Genomic DNA, 21,014 nt, shown 5'->3' on the forward strand with positions numbered 1-21,014 from the left:
CCTCCCATCCCGAGGCTCTCTCAGGACCGACCCTACTTAGCCTCCAAAATCAGATGGGATCTGGTGCCTTCAGACTGGCATGGCTGGACACAACTCTCCCACCTTACAGATAAGAAAACCTAGGCATAAAATAGCTGGCAATCAGAACTCGAACCCGAGTCTTCCAACTCTCAGGAGTCTAGTGCATTACTTCTCCATTAAGTCAGACTTCTTGCCCAAAGAAATTAAGACAGGAACTTCGAATTTTAGAGTTGGAAAGAATCTTGGAGGTTATCCACCCAACGCCCAGCCCATGCAGGTAATTGGACCTAGGTCATGGAAAAATAAGACTTTCTCAGAGCCAGGGATTGGGTAGAAAGAGCCCTGAGCTGGAACCCTGGGTATGAAAGTCAGGACACCCGGGTGTAGATGATGCTAAGCAGCCAGATGGAAGCAGACATGGTGTCAATCATGTAGATATTTCCAGCCATTTCCAATATCTGAGCAACCAGCTAACTGCTCCCGCTTCCCTCTGGATGTTTGCCATCATGTCTCCCCAGTCGGTCAGCCACATTCCTAGACCTAGTGGCACATGCACTTCAGGAGTGTCTGGTGGACGGTACCACCCATGTGCTGAGTGATCCTAGGCAAGTCACTCTTCTCTGAGGCTATGCTATTCTCCCCTCTCTCCAATCCCCCTAAAAGCAAGAGATGGCATTACCTCTGAGTTCTCTACAGTGTTTTCTTTCCATGTGAGAAATTCCTTCCTTTCCTATTTTCCAATGATCTCTAGTCTGGCTTCAACCTATTCTTCAAGTCCAATTTCCCATTACTCCTTGTCATATGGTGTAAACTCAAGCCCAATTGGACCATTCATCACTCCTAGAATATATTCTGTGCTTTTCCTATTCCTAACATGGAGGGTAATGACTCTCTTCCTATCTACTCTGCCTGTTGAAACTCTTTCAATCGGGGGCAACTGGATGGCTCGGTGGATTGAGAGCCAGATCGAGAGAAGGGAGTTCCTAGGTTCAAATCTGGCTTTAGACATTTCTAGCTGTGTGACCCTGGGCAAGTCACTTAACCCCCATTGTGCAGCCCTTACCACTCTTCTGCCTTGGAAGCTATATACAATATTGATCCTAAGACAGAAGGTAAGGACTTAATTTTTTATTTTAGAAAGAAATTCTATCTACCTTCCAGGCCTAATTTAAATGCTTTCATCTCCTCCATGAAGCCTTCCCTGATCCTCCCCTGCCCAGTGATTTCTTCTTCCCCTCTGGACTTTGGATCATTTTTATTATACCACCTTATTCACTTGTTACATTCTATTTTGGGGTTATAGCTACTAGTGTGCATGTCTCCTTTCCCCGACTAGGCTGTAAACTTCCAGAGGGCAAGTTGACTTTCTCATTTCTCTTTTTATTTCTCCCAGCACTTAGAAGAGATTCCTAATGAATAAAAACTCTTGAACGGATTACAGTAGAGATGAATGAGTGAATGAATGAATGATGATTTGGGGCACTCAGTGAAATGTCAGATTGGTCAGGCCAAGTGATTTGATTCTCTCAAGCCAGTAGGTCTGGGCATAGAATCCCACAGAATTTCCAAGTTGGAAGGTACCTCCATAGCCGTTTAGACCACCATATATCTGAATAAGAGTCCCCGACATGCCGCTAACTGGTCCTCTAGCCTTTGGTTGAAGACCTCCAATGAGAGAGAAGGGCCCATACCCTCCCATGGTAGATATGATCCATGGCAGATAATTGAGACATTCAACAGCACCCAGGGACCCCTCACAATAGCACTATTGTACCACAAAGATGGCAGCTGTGAGGAGAGCCGGGGGATGACTGAATTAGAGCTGCTTCCTTGGCCAAAATGGTAGCTGGCCAATTTGGAGCTAAATCGTTTGATGGCTACAGAATGCTTTGATTAGTGGTATTTCCTCAAACCATTAAAAGGGTGTACACATGTACACGTATATATGCCCCGACCAAAGGAGAGGAGACAGCATGCCCTGTGCCTCACTGTTTACATAGGCAGGATCTGGGCATGAGCCCCGTGCTCATTTTCTCTCTCTGCCCTGGCCATGTGTAATTCTGCCTAATGGGGTCCCATTTGGAGCACCCCAGTAATGACAGCCCCCGAGTGAGCCCCATGGAAAAAGAGCAGGTCTGTGTGGATGGCTTTAAGAAGGTTATAAAACCTTTGGGGAAGCTGTCAGAGACTAGACCTCTTCCTGGGAATCCAAGCTCCTGAGACAGAACAGGGCAGGGATAGACCAAGAAACCAGGGGAGTCCATAATGGGCTCCCCTTCCTGAAGCAAAAGCATCTGGCCCCTTCTCTCCATGAGTTGTCCATGGAGACTCCAGGAAGCCAGGCTGGAGGAGAGGGTGCAGGGTCCACCATCTGGCTACTGAATTCAGCCAGAAGCTTGGTGGGATGGGATTTTCCCAACTGCCTCTTAAACTCCAGTGTAGCAGGTTTCCCAAAGGATAGGAACCCTGGCAGCCCTGAGGTTGATCGGGTCAGAAGCTCTCCCTTCCAGGTTTTAGGGTTCCTTCCCCCACCCAAAAGAGGGCAAAAGGAATATTTAATGGAGAGGGGGAGGAAGGAAAGAGTCTAATGCTTTCGGAGAAATGCCAAGGAACAGGAAAGGTCAAAAATCAGTTCAAAGTGACTTGGACCACTAGCCATATCCTCAGCCACCAGCCTGAGAACCAGAAAAGGGCCAAGTTGTTTAGAGTTGAGAGACCTTATAGACCAGGTATTCCAACAAGCTCATTTTACAGGGATTTTGGATCCTCCTGGCCAGACCCAAAGAAGGAAAATTATTTGCCCAGGGTCATGAAGCTAATTAAGCATAAGACTGCTCAGCTCAGTAATATTCCTATTATACCATACTGCCCAATGCAAGAAGAGGAATGTAGAGGAACTCTTTAAGTGGGTGGAACTAAAAGGATACTAGGGAGAAGCTGGGTAGCTCGGTGGAGAGCCAAGCCTAGAGATGGGAGGTCCTGGGTTCAAATTTGACCTCAGACACTTCCCAGCTGTGTGACCCTGGGCAAGTCACTTGACCCCCATTGCCTAGCCCTTAGCACTCTTCTGTCTTGGAAACAATACACAATATTAATTCTAAGAAGGTAAAGGTTTAAAAGGGAGGGAGGAAAAGAAAATGATCTTTGTCTTTAATGAATAATGCATGGAAATGATCAAATAAAATACTATAAAATTAAAAAATAAATAAATTTAAAAAATAAAAGGACACAAAACATTGGGGGCAAAAGACCTGGGTTCTAATGCTGACTCAGTCACATCCTGGCAATGAGAAAGCCTTAAGCAAATTATTTCCCTTTCTTTATACCTCAGTTTCCTCATCTGTAAAATGAAGAAGTGTTAGACTTAATGATTCATTTCAGTTCAGATCTTTCTGAACCTATGACCATATGGGCAAATGATGTAGGAAGGTTTTTTTCCATACCTTCCTACATGTGTGGAATCCTGGGAATCCACACAACTCACAAAGAAGCAAAAGGAGGACTTCAAACCAGCAGAGCAGCTGGGGAAGAGGTGGATTTGGGGATCCTATCCAGTTTTCATAGTTTAGTATTTAGGAGGCTGGCATTAGGAAAGGAGGGAAAAGAGCTAGGAGAGTTTGAGGAATTTCTTTTACAAATGGGATCAAATCATGAGCCAGAAAGAGGCTCTACCTTCAAATTATTAATTTTTTTATAACACTTATCTTCCTTCTTAGAATCTATACCATTTATTGGGTCCAAGGCAGAAGAGCAATAAGGGTTAAGTGACTTGCTCAGGGTCACACAGCTAGGAAGTAACTGAGGTCAGTTTTGAACCCAGGACCTCCTATTTCCAGACCTGAGACTCTATACGGAGCCACCTAGCTGTCCCCTTATTTATTTTTTAAGAAGAAGAAGAAATTAAATAACAGCCACTTCAAAGTGAAGATGACAAAGAATAGGATTGAAAAGTTTACCAGCATAGCAACAGATTAGCCAGGTAGAAACCTTTTGAGTTTTTCCAAATTACTGAAGTCTCTGATGTGCAAAGTTCTGAATTGGGTGACCAGGGAACTTACATTTATGGGAATAGAATATTTTCCCCAAATATCGATTGTTCTACCCATCAGGCCCTGTTGTTGGAGTGACCTTCTTAGAGGCAGGGGGCTGGAGCAGTTGACCCCTCAAGGTCTAAAATATTCCTTCAGAGAAGATAATCCCATGAAACACAGGAAGTCCTTCCCCTGCCCCCTTCCTCTTGGGATTGGTTTGAATAAGTCCAAGCTGAGCAAACCCCGCCTGTAACTTGGCTGATGGAATTCTCCAGGTACCCATTTTCAGTGTCCTGCCTGGCGCTCTCCCTTCTGTTCATGTTTGGGTTCCATTGTGCCCTTTGTGAGGTGCTGACCCTGACTCACCCCATTGGTTGTCATCTGGCTTGGGTGGTGGCCATTTTATCAATCAGTGTCCCAAGACACTCTTCTCTGTATAGTCTGCCTCAATATTTTCTGCTCTGCTCTCCTGTTCCCCCCCCCCCCGCCCAAGTATTGGGGTAGGGGAGAAGAGCAAAATGAGATCACTTATGAGAAAGATGAAGAATATATTTAATCCCATAAGAACAGTGGTGCCCTGAACTGCCCAGCATTATCAGAAAATGGACCAATCATTCTTCAGAAGTGGGCTTTCCAGGTAACTGCCTTTCACCCCCATTAAACACCAAGCAGCCTAGTATTAGCCATTTTGAAAGGAAATCTCTCTTAAATGCATTATACACTTTCCTGCCTTCTTTGAATACAAAGAACCTAATGTTTTTTAAACCTAACCTTCCATCTTGGAATTGATACTGAGTATCAGTTCCAAGGCAGAAGAGTAGTAAGGGCTAGGCAGTTGGGGTCAAATGACTTGTCCAGGGTCACACAGTTAGGAAGTATCTGAGGCTAGATTTGAATCCAGATCCTCTGGTCTCTGAGCCTGACTCTACCCACTGAGCAGCCTATCTTCTCCATACTAACCCTACTTTATATTACATGTTATAGGGCAGTAATGGCAAACCTATGACAGGTGCCAAAAATGGCACACTGAATGCTTTCTGTGGGCACTTGACCACCCTCCCTCCCCACCCCCACCCTGAGAGTTCGTTACTAGAAAGACAGAGGGACTCAGGTGGAGCTGCTCCCCTCTCCCTCTCCACCATATACCTAAGGATACTTTTTCACATCCCCTGCCCCTCTGCCCAGCAGCCCAATAGGAGCGCATAGCAGGTAAGGTGGCCAGCTCACAGGCAGCAGAGCTGGAGGGGAGCTGAGCACTTGGACCACTCACTCCCCCTCTCTACATTTGATGAGGCCATTCTTCACTTTACCCACCCTGCTGTCCAGCTGCCCAGTGAGAGCACTTCCTCCCTTCCCTCAGTGGCATAGGGGTGGGGGTGGGGCGTGTACCCAGCATGGGGGGGAAGGGCATGGTACTCCGTTTCTGAAAGATTTACCATCATTATAATAGGGTTGTTGAGACCATCCATGCCTATGTTTAATACACAGGTGCTGATGAAGTAATGTGGGGACGATTTGCCCCTATACTAAATACCCTCAGATTGCTATTTGAGCTTTCATTTCTTCCTTTTATAGGTTCTCTGTCTCTTCTTAGGCTGTCACATCTCTGCTGTCATTGTGTCTACCTATAATAGCCCTTTTCCTCACTTAGGTTTTGCTGCTTCTAATCATATGGGAAGGGAAAGTCAGACCCCTATGCTTTGTATAACCATGCATTGTAACATATAACTGACTTTTCTATCATGTTACTACATTAATAATAGCTCGACTTTAGGTTGTGATTTACAAATAGCATCTCATTTGATCCTCACAGTGACCCTGGGAGGTAGGTGCTATTATCATCCCTCTTTTACAGTGGAGAAAACTGAGGCAAACAGCAGTGAAGTGATCACATAGCTAGTTAAGTGTCTGAAGCTGGATTTAAACTAAGGTCTTCCTGACTCCAGATCCATTTCAGGAGCTAGCTAAGTTCTAATCCCACCTCTAAGGCATGTCACTACACCTGTCTAAACCTAAATGGTGATAATAAGTACTTTACAGAGTTGTTGAGCGAGTCAAATAAGATGTCATTTTTTTAAACAAGCTTTTACTTATTTATTTAGATACTGTATATCAGGAGCCATGATAGGCTCTAAGGATTCTAAAGCAAAATGAAAGTCTCGTCATCAAGGAGGCTACATTCTGTGAAGGACCATGAAATTGTCAGCAATTATTTAATGACTTGCCCAGGATCACACAGCTAGTCAGAGGCAGGTTTTAAACCTAAGATTCTCCCAACTCTAGATTTAGCCAGTAATCTTTCCACTATACTATATTGCCTCTAAATAATCATCAAAAAGCTCTATTGGGGGCAGTTAGGTAGGGCAAAGGATAGAGCACCAGACCTGGAATTGAGAGAACCTGGGTTCAAATCTGACCTCAGAAACTTCCTAGCTGATGAAGTCACTTTAGCTCTGATTGCCAAGCCCTGGTCATTCTGTCTTAGAATTGAACCTAAGATGGAAGGTAAGGATTTAACGGGGAGGCAGCTAGGTAGCACAATGGATAGAGCTTCAAACCTGGAGTTAGGAGGACTGGGTTCAAATCTGGCCTCAGACACTTTCTGGCTGTGTGACCCTGGGCAAGTTACTTAGCCCAGTTGCCTCGCCTTTACTGCTCTTCTTTCCTGGAATCTATATTTAATATCAATTTTAAGATAGAAGATAAGGGTTTAGAAAAAAGTTCTGTTGAGGACCTAAGGTGCTCTCCAACACACATTAACATTAGGATAGCCATTCTTGCCATTGCTTCAGAAGCTGATTTTGCCCCTTTCTGATTCCCAGCTGTGCTCTGTATAGGTGAGAGTATCAAATAATAGTGTTACAGACAATTGCTCCATCGGTCAATCATTGTTTAGGTACTTATTATATGCCAGGCATTGTGCTAAGTTCTGGGGAGAGATACAATGAAAGCCCTTGTCTTCATGGACCTTATATTCTTTCTTTTAAGATAACATATAATAACAATTTTCCCCATATACTTTCTGAAGTTATAAGCTCTAAGTTATCTCCCTCTCCCTTCCTCCTTCCTCCCAGAGATGGTGAGCAATTTGATCTGGGTTGTACAGGTATTATCATGCAAAACACACTGCCATATCATTCATTGTTGGAAGAGAAAACTGGTAGAAAACCAAAACCCCCAAATAAAGACACAAATAAAGTGAAAAAAATCGCCTGCTTTGATATGCATCTGACTCCAGCAGTTCTTTCTCTGGAGGTGGATAGCATTCTTTTTATGACTCTCTCAGACTTGTCCTGGATCTTTGTATTGCTGAGAGTAACTAAGTCTTTCACAGTGGATCGTTCCACAATAGTGCTGTTACTTTGTGCAATGCTCTCCTGGTTCTGCTTTTTTCACTTTGCATCAGTTCATAGAGGTCTTTCCAGCTTTTTGGGAAATCATCCTGCTCAGCATTTCTTAGAGCACCATAGAATTCATGGGCCTTATATTCTAATCAGGGAGAGATGATGCAAATAACTAGGTTTCTGCTAGATATAGACAGAGCAAATGGAAAGGGGGGTGGGAGAAAGACTAGAAAAGGCTTCTTGCAGAAGGTGGGATTTGAAGGGAGTCTGGAAGAAAGCCCAGGAAGCAGATATGAGGAGGGAGAGCATCATAGAGATGGGGAACAGTCAGTGAAAATTCAAGAGACGGGAGATGTAGTATCATTTGAGAGAAAGTGTAGCTAGGCAGGCCATTGAGCGAGGTCAGATAGTATGTTGTGGGGAGGGAAGAGTGAGGAGAATGGAAAAGATGAAGAGGCCAAGTCGTGAAGAGTTTTCAATACCAAACAAGACTTTGTGTTTGTTCACCATTCAAACTTACTGGGGCAGCTAGATGGCACCATATTGCATAGTGCGCCTGGCTTGGAGAAAGGAAGACCATCTTCCTGAGTTCAAATCTAGTCTAGACACTTTCTAGCTGTGTGATTCTGGGTAAGTCACTTTATCTCACTTACCTCAGTTTCCTCCTCTGTAAAATGAGCAGGAGAAGGAAATAACAAACTCCAGTAACTTTGCCAAGAAAACTGCAAATGAGACCATGAAGAGTCAGACACGACTACAAATAACTGAACCACAAAAGAGCTTATTAAGCAAAATGGTGACAGGGCCAGATTCATACTTTAAGAAAATCATTTTGGCAGCTGGGGGTGGGGGAGGTGGATTGGATTAGGGAGAGAGATGAGACAGCAAGACCAGTTAGAACTATTTATTACAGTAGTCCAGACTAGAGGACCTGCACTAGGGGGACAGCTATGTGAGTGGAGAGAAGGGGTTGTATAAGAGATACCATCAAGGTAGAAACTATAAGATGTGACAGCAAATTGGGTATGTGAGATTAATACAAGAGAAAAGGATCATTTAGTAACTTTGAAGAGCATAGTTTTAGTTGAATATTGAGTTCAGAAACTGTGAGAGGAGATGAAGTGGAAGCATTGATCATAGATGGTTTTCCCAAGATATTTAACCACGAGAGCCACTGGGTGGCTCAGGAAATAGAGAGCCAAGCCTAGATATGGGAAGTCCTGGGTTCAAATTTGGCCTCAGACACTGCCTAGCTGTGTGACCCTGGGCAAGTCACTTAACTCCCGTTGCCTAGCCCTTACTACTCTTCTGCATTGGAAACAACACTTGATATTGATTCTAAGATGGAAAGTAAGAGTTTTGCTGTTTTGTTTTAAACAAGGGGGCAGTGGATAGAGAGTCTGGCCTAGAGGCAGAAAGTCCTGTGTTCAAATGTAGCCTCAGACACTTCCTAGCTATGTGAGCCTGGGCAAGTCAATTAACCCCCATTGCATTACCTAGCCCTTACCACTCTTCTGCCTTGGAACCAATACATAATATTGATTTAAGGCAGAAAGTAAGGGTTTAAAAATAGAGACGAATTAAAAAAGAAAAAGAAAAAAAAGAATTTTAACCATGAAAAGGGAAGAGAGATGTATGTAGGCTAAGAATTAGCAAGAATGAAGGGAACAAGTGGTTTATTAAGGATGGAGGAAACTGGTGTTTGTAGGCAGCAAAGGAGCCACTAGACAGGGAAAGGCTGAAGAGAGAGGGCAGGGATGACGATCGGAGGGGCGATCTCCTGGAGTAGATGGGATGGAATAGGATCGCCTGCACATGGAGAGAGGTTGCCTTGGCAACTCAAGGAGAAGGAAACATCTTCATATGAGAAGGAGCAAAAGAGACAATGGGGGAAGATGGCTAAGAGACATGAGATGAAGAAGAGAGACACTGAGGTGCATATTTATGTTACTTTATTATTATTTCATTATTTTGTTATAGAAATCATTTAATTATCTCTTATTTCATCCTAATTCTATCAACGTAACATTGAATTTTATTCATAATATCTTCATTTCTTGTTTGAGATAACTGGACACAGAATGGGAAACTGGGAGGAAGGACCCTCTTTTGACTTTCTTTGCAGGAGGTCGGCTAAATTTCAGGTCTGCTGTCTAGTCCTGACTTTGAACTCGAGGTTCTAATCTTCCCTCTGTTCCACTCAGGCCCCTCCCTGTCGTTTTCCCTGACAGTTCTTTCATCTGAGAGGCTTGCTTGACCCAATCCCCTCCCCCCCTTTCTTCCCCCCCTCTTCCCCCATCCCCCCCACCTCTGCTGGGCCCTTTATCTTCTTTCTGTTAAATGATCTCAAATATGCGATTTGATAAAGACAAACACTGCACAGCTGAGTCCCTCCTAATGCCAGACTCCACTTTTTCCCAAAGTAATTTAGATTAATGCAGTTGATAATTTGGCTTGTATTCTTAAATGTACCCTCCTGGCAGGATCTCAGATATAATTTTACCTCAGAAGATTTATCTGAGCACTTAGGTAACAGATAGTTTCTTAGCAAACGACAACATTTGAAAGCAGAATGAAAGGTTAATATTTCTTAAATAATCGTCAAAATGAGCCTCTACGAAAGCCCCTCTGGGGCGACAACTACAAAGCCATTGGCTCGTTTCTCCCATGATTCTTTACATTTTTTATAGGGGATTCTGAGTATAAACGATTCCTCCCACCTTTAAATACTGGTGTGATGCCACTGAGAAGCAGAAGAATTACCCCAAACCTTGTTCCCAGGGTGGACTCCCCCAGTCACCCAGCTGGACATTTCCTTGGAGTCAGCTGGCTTAGACGCCCCAGCCTATGGTCCTATAAACATGATCGGGGACTTGAAATCAAAAGCGTGAGCCCAGGCGATATTGGGGAAGGGATGTTATGAAGGTAAACTGAGGCATAATCCAGTTATTAGTAAAATATGACTTTACCAATAAATGGGAAGGATCTCATCTTCCTAAGCAAAGAGGGAACCATCTGTCTCTCTTATCATTTTGGAAGTACAGAACAAAGAACAGGACTTTGTGGGTGGGAGGGGAAAGTTATGATTGGTTACAAGAGCTTGACATGAACGGCAAAATCAGTATGATTGGTTATAGGTGGAAACATGGTGGAGAATATGATTGGTTGGAAATTGGGGATGATAAGAACTCCCTCCTTCCCCCCAGGGCTAAGAAATGGGCATTGTTTGAGTCCACCTGCAAGGTTAGAGATAGTGGACTAGACCTCTTCGGATAAGAACCCCAGATGTCCTTGAAGTATAGCTGGGTGATGGAACAGACTCCTTGGTGTCCACCTGCATCTCCAAAGGCTAACAGGAGTCAACTGCTATGATTCAGAGTTTCCTGTGACATAGCATAGCTATTATCCCCATTTTACAAAAACGATGACTGAGGTTCTGAGAACTCAGAATCCTAGTACTATAGCTAAGAGAGGCCTCAGGTGCCATCTAGGCCAGCTTCTTCCTTTTAAAATTGAGGAAACTGGGGGCAGCTGGGTCGCTCAGTGAATTGGGAGCCAGGCCCAGAGACAGGACGTCCTGGGTTCAAATCTGACCTCAGACACTTTCTAGTTATGTGACCCTGGGCAAGTCATCCCATTGCCTAGCCCTTACCACTCTTCTGCTTTGGAACTCATACACAGTACTGATTCTGAGACAGAAGGTAAGGGTTTTTTAAAAATTGAGGAAAGTGAGGCTCAGAGAGTTTAATTGACTTGAGATGCCAAGAAGTGGATAAAGTGCTGGCCTTGGAGCCAGGAGCCCTTGGTTTGAATTCTGTCTCAGATACCTGCCAGCTGTGTGGCCCTAAAAAGTCACTTAAGCCCTCCCCGTTTCATGTTCCTCATCTGCAAAATGGGAATAATAATGACATCTGCTGTACTGGGTTGTCATGAGGATCCAATGAGATAATGTTGGTGAAGTGCATTGCAAACTATAAAACTTTATGTAGATGTCGGGCAAAAGTTGTTGCTATTGTTGCTTTTGTTATTATTATTGCCCTATGTTTTTCAGTCATTTTTAGTCATGTCCAACTCTTCCTGACCTCATTTGGAATTTTCTTGGCAAAGATACTGGTATAGTTTGCCATTTCCTTCTCCAGCTCATTTGACAGAGGAGGAAACTGAGGCCAACAAGGTAAAGTGACCCAAGGTCACAGGACTAGTAAGTGTCTGATGGTGGGTTTGAACTCATGAAATTGAATTTTCCTGATTCTGTACCCAGTGCTCTATCCACTACACCACTTAGCTGCCTAAAGTCACACAGGTAGCAAATGGTAAATAGGTAGTTTGACTCCACATCCTCTGACACCAGAGACAATAATCTTTCCACTATGCCACAGGCTACATGCCAGTGGCTCCCAATGTTATTATGTGCCAGGGACCATGCTTGGCACTAAGGGAACACAAAAGCAAAATCGAAAGAGTCTCTGCCCTCAAGGAGTTTACATTCTAACTAGTGAGACAACATGAAGATAGATAGATAGATAGATAGATAGATAGATAGATAGATAGATAGATAGATAGATAGATAGATAGATAGATAGATGGATGGATGGATGGATGGATGGATGGATGGATGGATGGATGGATGGATGGATGGATGGATGGATAGATAGATAGATAGATAGATAGATAGATAGATAGATAGATAGATAGATAGATAGATAGATAGATGGATGGATGGATGGATGGATGGATGGATGGATGGATAGATAGATATCAAACATCGTCCAGGTGAGATGCCCCCATGCTGAGCAGGCAACTGGAAATGAGACATTTGCTTGCAGAATGGCCATATTCATCCTTTCCCCCCTTACCTTACAGGGCTAGCTCTGGGCAGAGGTTGCAGTCAGAGCCACAACCATCAGGTGCCCAGTGCCAACTCAGTGGGGAGAGAGGAACTCCAGTTTGGCATTCAAAATCCTTCCCAATTTGGCTTCAGCCTATCTGCCCAGGCCGATGGCAGGTTCCTCCCCCTCATACGCTCTCAGCTCCAACCTACCCAGTCTGCTTTCTGTTGCTTGTCCATGATAGCCCATCTCCATTCTGCCCTTCTCTTTTGGCCAGTCAATGGACTGTCTGCCTTCACTGGCATGCCCTCTCCTCACTTCCATCTCTTAGAAACTCTCATTCCCTTGAAGACTCAGCTCAAGTGTCTCTCCTGTCTCCCTCCCCATTTCTGGATATCTCTCCGATCACTTTATATTTATAGATCCTCTATTTGCTTATCTGTAAAGACATTGTGTCCACCCAGTAGGATGTAAGCCCTTTGAGGGCCAGAGCAGCCTCCTTTTTGTCTCTTTATCCTCACTACCAGGTACCTAATAACATTTCACCTGAGCAACACTTAGCACATAGTAGGCACACAGATGATGCTTATTGATTGAGTAATTGGCTTTAGAGGGACGCAGTGGCCTAAGGGGTCGGTGAGATTGCTCTGATGGGCTCCTCTCATGAGAGCCCCTGAATCAAAGCTGAAGCAGTGGTACCCAGTTCTTCCTCCTTTGTTCCTGATGCAGTATTCTTCATTGCCACAAAGAATTGTACCAGGTTTTGGGAGTCCAGAAATTTGCTATTGCCAGTGTAAATTTCGTACAATTCGGGGCTTTGGGGCACACTAATGAGTGAGGGCGCACACTTGGAAAACCACTGGACTGGGTAATTACATTAATATTTCCACCTAGGGCTGGATTGTGTGTGAGAAGGAGGTAGGGAGAGATGTGGGGGAAGTCATAGGCTTTGAGTATATGGCAAGATGGCTCAATCGCAGTGGCCAGGGACCCGGACCCTTTCCTCTGGGATGCATTGGTGTTCCTTCACCTAGGGAACATTAGTCAGGGGAGTCTTGGTGCCTATATCCCCAAGATATGTGTGTCTGTCTCTTTACCCAGAAACCCACAGTAATGGCCACTGGAGGACGTGTAGCTTTGATATAATGTGTACCTTATGTTAATGAAAGTTACCTTCCAAAAAATATTCTCTGGGGACCTCTGGGTGTGCCTGGCCCAATAGTCTTGGAACCTGTCAGAGAACATGAGATCCTAACAGTCAGAGGGCAAGGAATCTTGCATCTTCCCCTTAGGAGCCATTGGAACCATTGAAGTCAAAAGTGGATGGAGAGCCTGGCCCAGAGATGAGAGGTCCTGGTTTCAACTCGATTTTTTTTTTATTTTTACTTAATTAATTAATTTAGAATATTTTTCCATTGTTATATGATTCATGTTCTTTCCCTCCCCTTCCCCAACCCCCTTCCATAGCCGACACGCTATTTTACTGGGTTTTACATGTGTCATTGATCCAGAGCTATTTCCATACCATTGATATTTGCACTAGAGTGATCTCTGAGAGTCTATATCTCCAATCATATCCCCTCAACCATGTGATCGAGCAGTTGTTTTTCTTCTGTGTTTCTCCTCCCACAGTTCTTCCTCTGGATGTAGATAGTGTTTTTTCTCATAAGTTCCTCAGAATTGTCCTGGGTCATTGCATTGCTGCTAGTAGAGAAGTCAGTTACATTTGATCATGCTACAGTGTGTCCATCTCTGTGTACAATGTTATCCTGGTTCTGCTCCTTTCACTCTGCATCACTTCCTAGAGGCCATTTCAGTTCACATGGAGTTCCTCCAGTTCATTCTTCCTTTGAGCACAATAGTATTCCATCACCAACATATACCACAATTTGTTCAGCCATTCCCCAATTGAATGGCATCCCCTCATTTTCCAATTTTTTGCCACCACAAAGAGCGCAGATATAAATATTTCTAGTTTCAACTCTAGCCTCAGACATGTCCTAGCTGTGTGACCCTGGGCAAGTCACTTAACCCCCATTGCCTAGACCAGTGGTTCTCAACCTTTCTAATGCTGTGACCCTGCAATACAGTTCCTCATGTTGCAGTGACCCCAAACCAAAAAATTATTTTGGTGGCTACTTCAAAACTGTAATTTTGCTACGGTTATGATTCAGACTGTAAATTCCTGATATGCATTATGTATTCTCATTGCTACAAATCAAACATAATTTAAACATAGTGATTAATCACAAAAACAGTATTTAATTATATGTTGAGAAATATTAATCCAGCAGGAGGCATCCTGAGCTCTGGGGTGGGAGGTAAGTCCTGCCTGAGGAGGGGGTCCACAGATGCTGCCTTCTTCCTGTTGTCTCCCTCCAGCTTGAGCTGAGGCTTCACTTTGCTGGGGTTACTTGGCTCTGTTATCCACTCCAGGAGTTATCCACTCCAGGACTCATTCTTAACCTCTCCAGAGCCAGCGCCTGGGTGCTCTCTCTGGGTCTCTGTTTTAGTCCGGTCTCCAAGCAATAGGGTAAATCCATGGCCCCTCATAGGTGGAGGGCTGCTGATAAGTAACTAATATTAGTACAATGTGCGGGCAGCAGGGTCCCCATTCTTTCTGAGAGCTTGCTGTAAAGTAGCGTGATTTCTCAGTGGCTAAAGCCATCAGAAATATGTATTTTCCGATGGCTTTAGGAGACTCCTGTGTTTTGGTCATTCGACCCACAGGTTGAGAACCGATGGCCTAGACCTTTCCACTCTTCTGCCTTGGAACTAATACACAGCATTGATTCCAAGAAAAGGAAGTAAGGATTTAAGTCCTGGGTTCAAATCTGGCCTTGGACACGTCCTAGCTGTGTGACCCTAGGCAAGTCCCTTAACCCCCATTGGCTAGCTCTTACCACTCTTCTGCCTTGGAACCAATACACACTATTGATTCTAAGACAGAAGGTAAGGGTTTAAAAAAATAAATAAAAAACAAAAAACAGACTTGGGTTGTGTGTACCCTCATAGGCTCAGGCTAGCCAGAAGGGAACTTTCCCAACAATGATGTTTGTAGGGTCCCTGTCTGCAGAGAATCTGAATATAGGATTAGTTCTTCTCTGTCTGGAAAGATTTGTAGCATCCTGGGTATGGTGGGCAGGGGAGGCCAACTCAAAGACCTCTCAGGGACCCTTTACCGATCCGTGTCTCTAATAATTAACAGAACAAGCTGGTATAAGCCTGTACTGGGTGACTTCTTCCAGCTCATTGGCCCCTGAGTGGGTGGGGACACCGGTTCCCCAAGCCAACATTTTCCAACTCGGCCATTTTAGATATCTTCACGGTGTGGGCTTTTTTTTCCTTGAAATGTCCAACAATTCGACTCTAGCAAGCCTCTGCTTGCCTGCCAGATTTCAATCTACTCCTGAATGATCCAGTCCTCTCAGCGTGGAAATATCTATCACATTATTCTCCTCTCCCCTTAAGAAGAGCCTGGCAGATTGGAGAATTGCAGGGCTGGAGGGGACTAGGAGAGGTCATCTCATCCATCCTTCTTGCAGGACCACTCAAACATCCCAGGCAGATAAGAAACTGTGTTAACTTTTAAGGCATTCCCCTCCCCGTCAGAGAGAGCAGAGCTGGAAGCCTCAAACTCTCGAGTCAGCCCAGAGCCCTGTTTTCTGGTAGGCAGAGGATGCTGAGACCATAAAGGGAAAGAACAGATAAGAGCTGGAGAGGAGACATCGTGTCCGATGCTCTGTCCCACTGGTTCCTGACCCCAGTTCATGAGATCATAGCTGCTGAGTCATCTTTAGTCCCACCTTCTCATGTTACAGATGAGGAAACAGATACCTAGAGAAAGGAAGAGACTTGCTCAAGGTCATGCAGAGCTGGGATATTAACTCACGTATTGGAACTCCAAGCTCAGCATTCTTTCATTCTCTCCCACTGCCTTCATTCATTCATCCAATAGATATTTATCTGCCTGCTTCATGCAGAGTATTGTCTCAGTGATGAAGGAGGTATATAATGTTTGGAGAAGAAAATGTCCTTTCTTGCCTTCATGGAGCTTACAGTCTAATTGGGGGCAGGTGGTGTAGGAAATAAGATGTGTACACAGGGAGTGATTCTTTGCAACATTTCCTGATGAGAACACAAGAAAGCCATGGGAAGTATAAGAGAAACCAAAGAAAGCTTCCTGGAGGAGGTGGCATGGCATAGGAACTGGGCTTTCAAGGTAAAGGTTACAATTTAACATGCCAAAAAAAAAAAACCATAAGGGAAGCAAACTATCAGCATTGGAAATGCCCAGAAAGTGAGCTTAGAACACATCCCTTCACCAATCTGTACCTAGACCCATGTAGCTATAATAATAATAACAATAATAATAATATAGCACTTAATGTTCTGCAAAGTACTTTATCCATTTCATTTAATGTTCACCACAACCATATGAAGAAGGTGCTATTATTCCCCATTTTATTTTTTTAGCCCTTCCTTTCATCTTAGATTCAATACTATATATTGGTTCCAAGGCAGAAGAGCACTAAGGGCTAGGCAATGGGGGTTAAGTGACCTGCCTAGGGTCACACAGCTAGGAAGTGTCTGAGGTCAGATTTGAACCCAAGATCTCTCATCTCTGGACCTGGCTCTCAGTCCACTGAGCCTCCTAGCTATACCCCTATTCCCCATGTTATAGATGAAGAAACAGGCTAAATGACTTGCCCAAGGTCACACAACTAAGAAAGTATCCAAGGAAGAATTTGAACACAGTTCTTGCTCATTCCAAATGAGACCTGCTATCATATATGGTATCTGCCTATCTCTGCAATTGAATGCTTGAGAGAAGACAGAATTAGGAGAGAAATTCTGAAAGGAAACTATTTTCCAGAGGTGGGTGATATTTGCAGTGAGTTAATGGAGCACAGGATTTTCAGCACTATCTAATTCAGTCCCCTCATTTGGCTAATGATGAGTTGGAGGTCCAAGGTGTTGAGCGAACTCCTTGTTCAGTTGTTTGGATTGTGTCCGACTCTTTGGGACACCATATGAAGCTTCCTCGGCAAAGATACTGGAGTGGTTTGACATTTCTTTCTCCAGCTCATTTTACATAGGAGGAAACTGAGGCAATCAGGGTTAAGTCTGTTGCCAGGGTCACACAGTTGTGTCTGAGGCTGGATTTGAACTCATGAAGATGGGTCTTCCTGACCAAAAGTCCAGAACTCTATCCACTGTACCACATAGCTGCTCTGTTAAGTGACCAAAGGTGGCACAATTACCATGGTCTAGAGCCGGGCTGGCATTGGCCCCAGGTCTTCGGACTTCAGATACAGAAGTATTCTTTGGGCAGGATTTCTAAAGGCAAAGATAAGTAGAAAGAGGCAAAGGAAACATGCCGGTTTAAGGAATGTTGAGAAAATATTTGAAGGAGGAAAGTTACCGAATATGTGCAGGACACAACACAGATCTTCTTTGGCTGGGACGTGGGATACAAAGGGAGGCTTAAGGCTGCTCAAGGGATGCTGAGGCCAGACGTAGAGGCTCTTGAGTGCCAGCCTTGGGAGCGTGGAATGTCTTTTTACAGGCAAAGGAGAGTCATCAAGGGCTTTTGAGCTGAACTAATGAGGTGGTGCAAAGGGTGTCTTTGGAAGACTAATCCAGCAGAAGTGGTGAGAATGGATTAGAGAAGGGAGTTGCTCAGGACCCAGAAATCTGCTAGGAGGTTTCTGCAATAGTATCGTTGTACAACTGTTGGCAGTGGGAATGGAAAAGAGGGGACAGATGAATTCATGTGGACTATTCCACGAACATTCAAAACCTACTATGAGCAGGATCCTTATCTAAAGGGCTTCAGCGCCTCCTTGTGGCCAAGGCCCCGAAAGGCTGTGTCAACACAGCTCAAGCGCTGGCTCATGCCACCATGATGGAAATGATCCAAGTTGGGCCGACCATGTGAGTGTCATCTGAGGACAGTGAAGAGAGATTTATCACCAGAAAATTGGCCACCATAAAAATTCATGAACACCCATCTAGCGAGGCATCTGCATACATGGAGAGAGTGCCTAGGCTGATGAAATCACAGACATTTGAAATAGTACACCTGGGTTCAACCATAGGAATTAAAAGGATGAAAAAAACCCAACTCTGCTCTAAAGGAGATTATTATTATTATTATTACTATTATTGTTACTATTATTATTATTATTCGCCAACATCCAGCCTTCACTCAGCTTTCATAATGCTCTTCCCAAAATGAAAATCTGATCATCTCACCCCCTGCTCGATGAGCTCTAATGGCTCCCTATTGCACCCCAGGATCAAATGTAAATTCTGTGTTTGACATACGAAGCCCCTCACAGCCTAGTTCTTCCTACCTTTCCAAGTCTTCATGTGCTTTATGCCTTTCAGTACTCTGTGGTTCAAAGAGACAGACCTTCTTGCTGTTCCTCACAGGATACTTTATTTCCTGATTCTGTGTCTTTTCACTGACCTAGAATGTTCTCCCTCCTCACCTCCACCTCCCAGATTCTCTGTCTTTGGTCAAGACTCAAATCAAGGGGCAGATAGGAGGCTCAGTGATTGAGAGCCAGGCCTAGGGACACTTCCTATCCATGTGATCTTGGGCAAGTCACTTAACCCATGTTGCCTAGCACTTACTGCAGTTCTACCTTGGAATACATAGCATTGATTCTAAGATGGAAGGCAAGGGTTTAAATATATATATATATATATATGAAGGTAACAAACACCCCACCATCAACACCCAAAGCTGATATTCTACCTAAAATACTTCCTGATCAATTTCAATTTGTATACTATGTCAGTATTGAATTTACTTTATTATTTTTAAAAAAATTTTTGTTCCTCAGCATATCTCATCTATAAAATAGTTAATATACTACTTATAAATATTATCAGACTTCACTGGATAAACTGTTAGGTTCAGGTATGAGATTCAGGGCTAGTACTCTGCTTTAGGGAAGGGCAGGCAGAGCCAGACCCTGAGCTAATAAACACAAACAAAATATATAAACACTGGACAGGTTGGATTTAATACATAAAGGAAAGGTGGAAAGGGGATTTGGGGTTTTCTAATCTAATTTACTCTATCCATCCCCACCAGATCTAATAATCCCTGCAAAGGGACTTCTTCCCAAATCTACAATCCCTAATCTTAACTAACCCTCAGCTATACCCCCCTTTGATAGAATTAAAGAAAAGGGCCTGTGTAAGGATTTGCTAAGGCCAGGGAAGGTCTTAGATCCACAATGATCCAGACTTGATCTCACAGTCTTGTAGCAGGATCAAGTTCACCAGATGATAGCCTGAATGTCAAACAGCAAAAAAGGAAATCAGGAAACCAGAAAAAGGATAGACTCCAAGAGAAACTACAGCTGACACCTCCAGGTTTTTCCAGAGACCCCAACTGTCTTTCTCCCAGCCTAAACCTCTTCCACAGTTCTAGAATCTTCCTGCTGGTCTCATGCCACTTCCCTGCAAAATGTCACTACTTTCCTTAGAACATATACATTATACTCTTATATTACTTGATACATAATATTTATAATAATGAAATACATCATATCTCACCTTCTGCAAGAGGTGTCTCCTTTCTCTTTCCTCACCCCCTTTCCATGTGAGATAACCTCTCTCTCTCTCTGTCTCCCTCTCTCCCCCCTCCCTCCTTCTCACTTTCCTTCTTACTCTCTCTCTCTCTCTCTCTCTCTCTCTCTCTCTCTAAATATATATATATATATATATATATATATATATATATATATATATATATATATATATATATATATATATTTGTGTGTGTCTAGTTGTTTGCATGTTGTCTCCTTCCCTAGAGTCTGAGCTCCTTGGAGTCAAGGACTGGTTTTTGCCTTTCTGCCCTCAGTGTTATGGCCAGTGCCTAGCATATAGTAAGTGCCTAATAAATGCTTATTGACTGACTAGAATCCAGAGGTCACATTGAACCTATGAATAAAGAGGGAATCTACAAATACTTTGGTCTTCTGGACAAGCTAGTTCATGCACAAAGATATCAGGGGGAAGACTAGCTGAATAAGTTCAAGAGACTTATTGGCATCCTGAAACTAAAGCTGAATGGGAAGAACACCTATAAAGCAATTAACAATCATTCAATACTCATCTTAATGTACAATCCTAGATGTGTAAAATGAACCATAACAGATTTGGAAAGTATCCTAACAAAAACCGAGACAAGATTGACAAAACACCGAGCACATACGTCACAGTTTGACAGTTTTAAATAGAAAAATGACTGTGTCCTCAACAAAGGAAGAGGACTGAAAAAAATCCTTAGCACACATTGTAAACTAGTCAAAAACATACAGAAATTCTTTTGGAACAAGCAGACATCACCTCACTAATCAATAGAAAAAGCTGATACAGATATGCATCATTGAACTTGTTGAATAAAAGAGGTTTACTTCCAGACAGAACCCTAAGATCCAGGAATGGAATCCAAAGGCCCTTGGTGGGTAATAGCTACATGAACTCAACTAAATGTTTGATAAAGTGTCAAATAAATGGCAGGTGTTAGCAGATTTGTTTGTAGAAATGGAAGAGCATTTCAGGACTGAGTACCACCAGAATTTACAGAAGAATTATACTTAATGAACCTGGACTTAGTGATTCATGTAAGTTAGTAAGGATTCATGTAAGTCAGGAAATCCTAGAAATAATGTAGCACATCACTGAAGACTATAAAAATCAGGCACCTGCCAAATATCTAGCAAGACAAGACATGATCTTTGGTGGCTAGAATTATCATGCAA

The sequence above is a fragment of the Monodelphis domestica genome, chromosome 1 (assembly GCF_027887165.1).
Source record: "Monodelphis domestica isolate mMonDom1 chromosome 1, mMonDom1.pri, whole genome shotgun sequence".
Taxonomy (NCBI): domain Eukaryota; kingdom Metazoa; phylum Chordata; class Mammalia; order Didelphimorphia; family Didelphidae; genus Monodelphis; species Monodelphis domestica.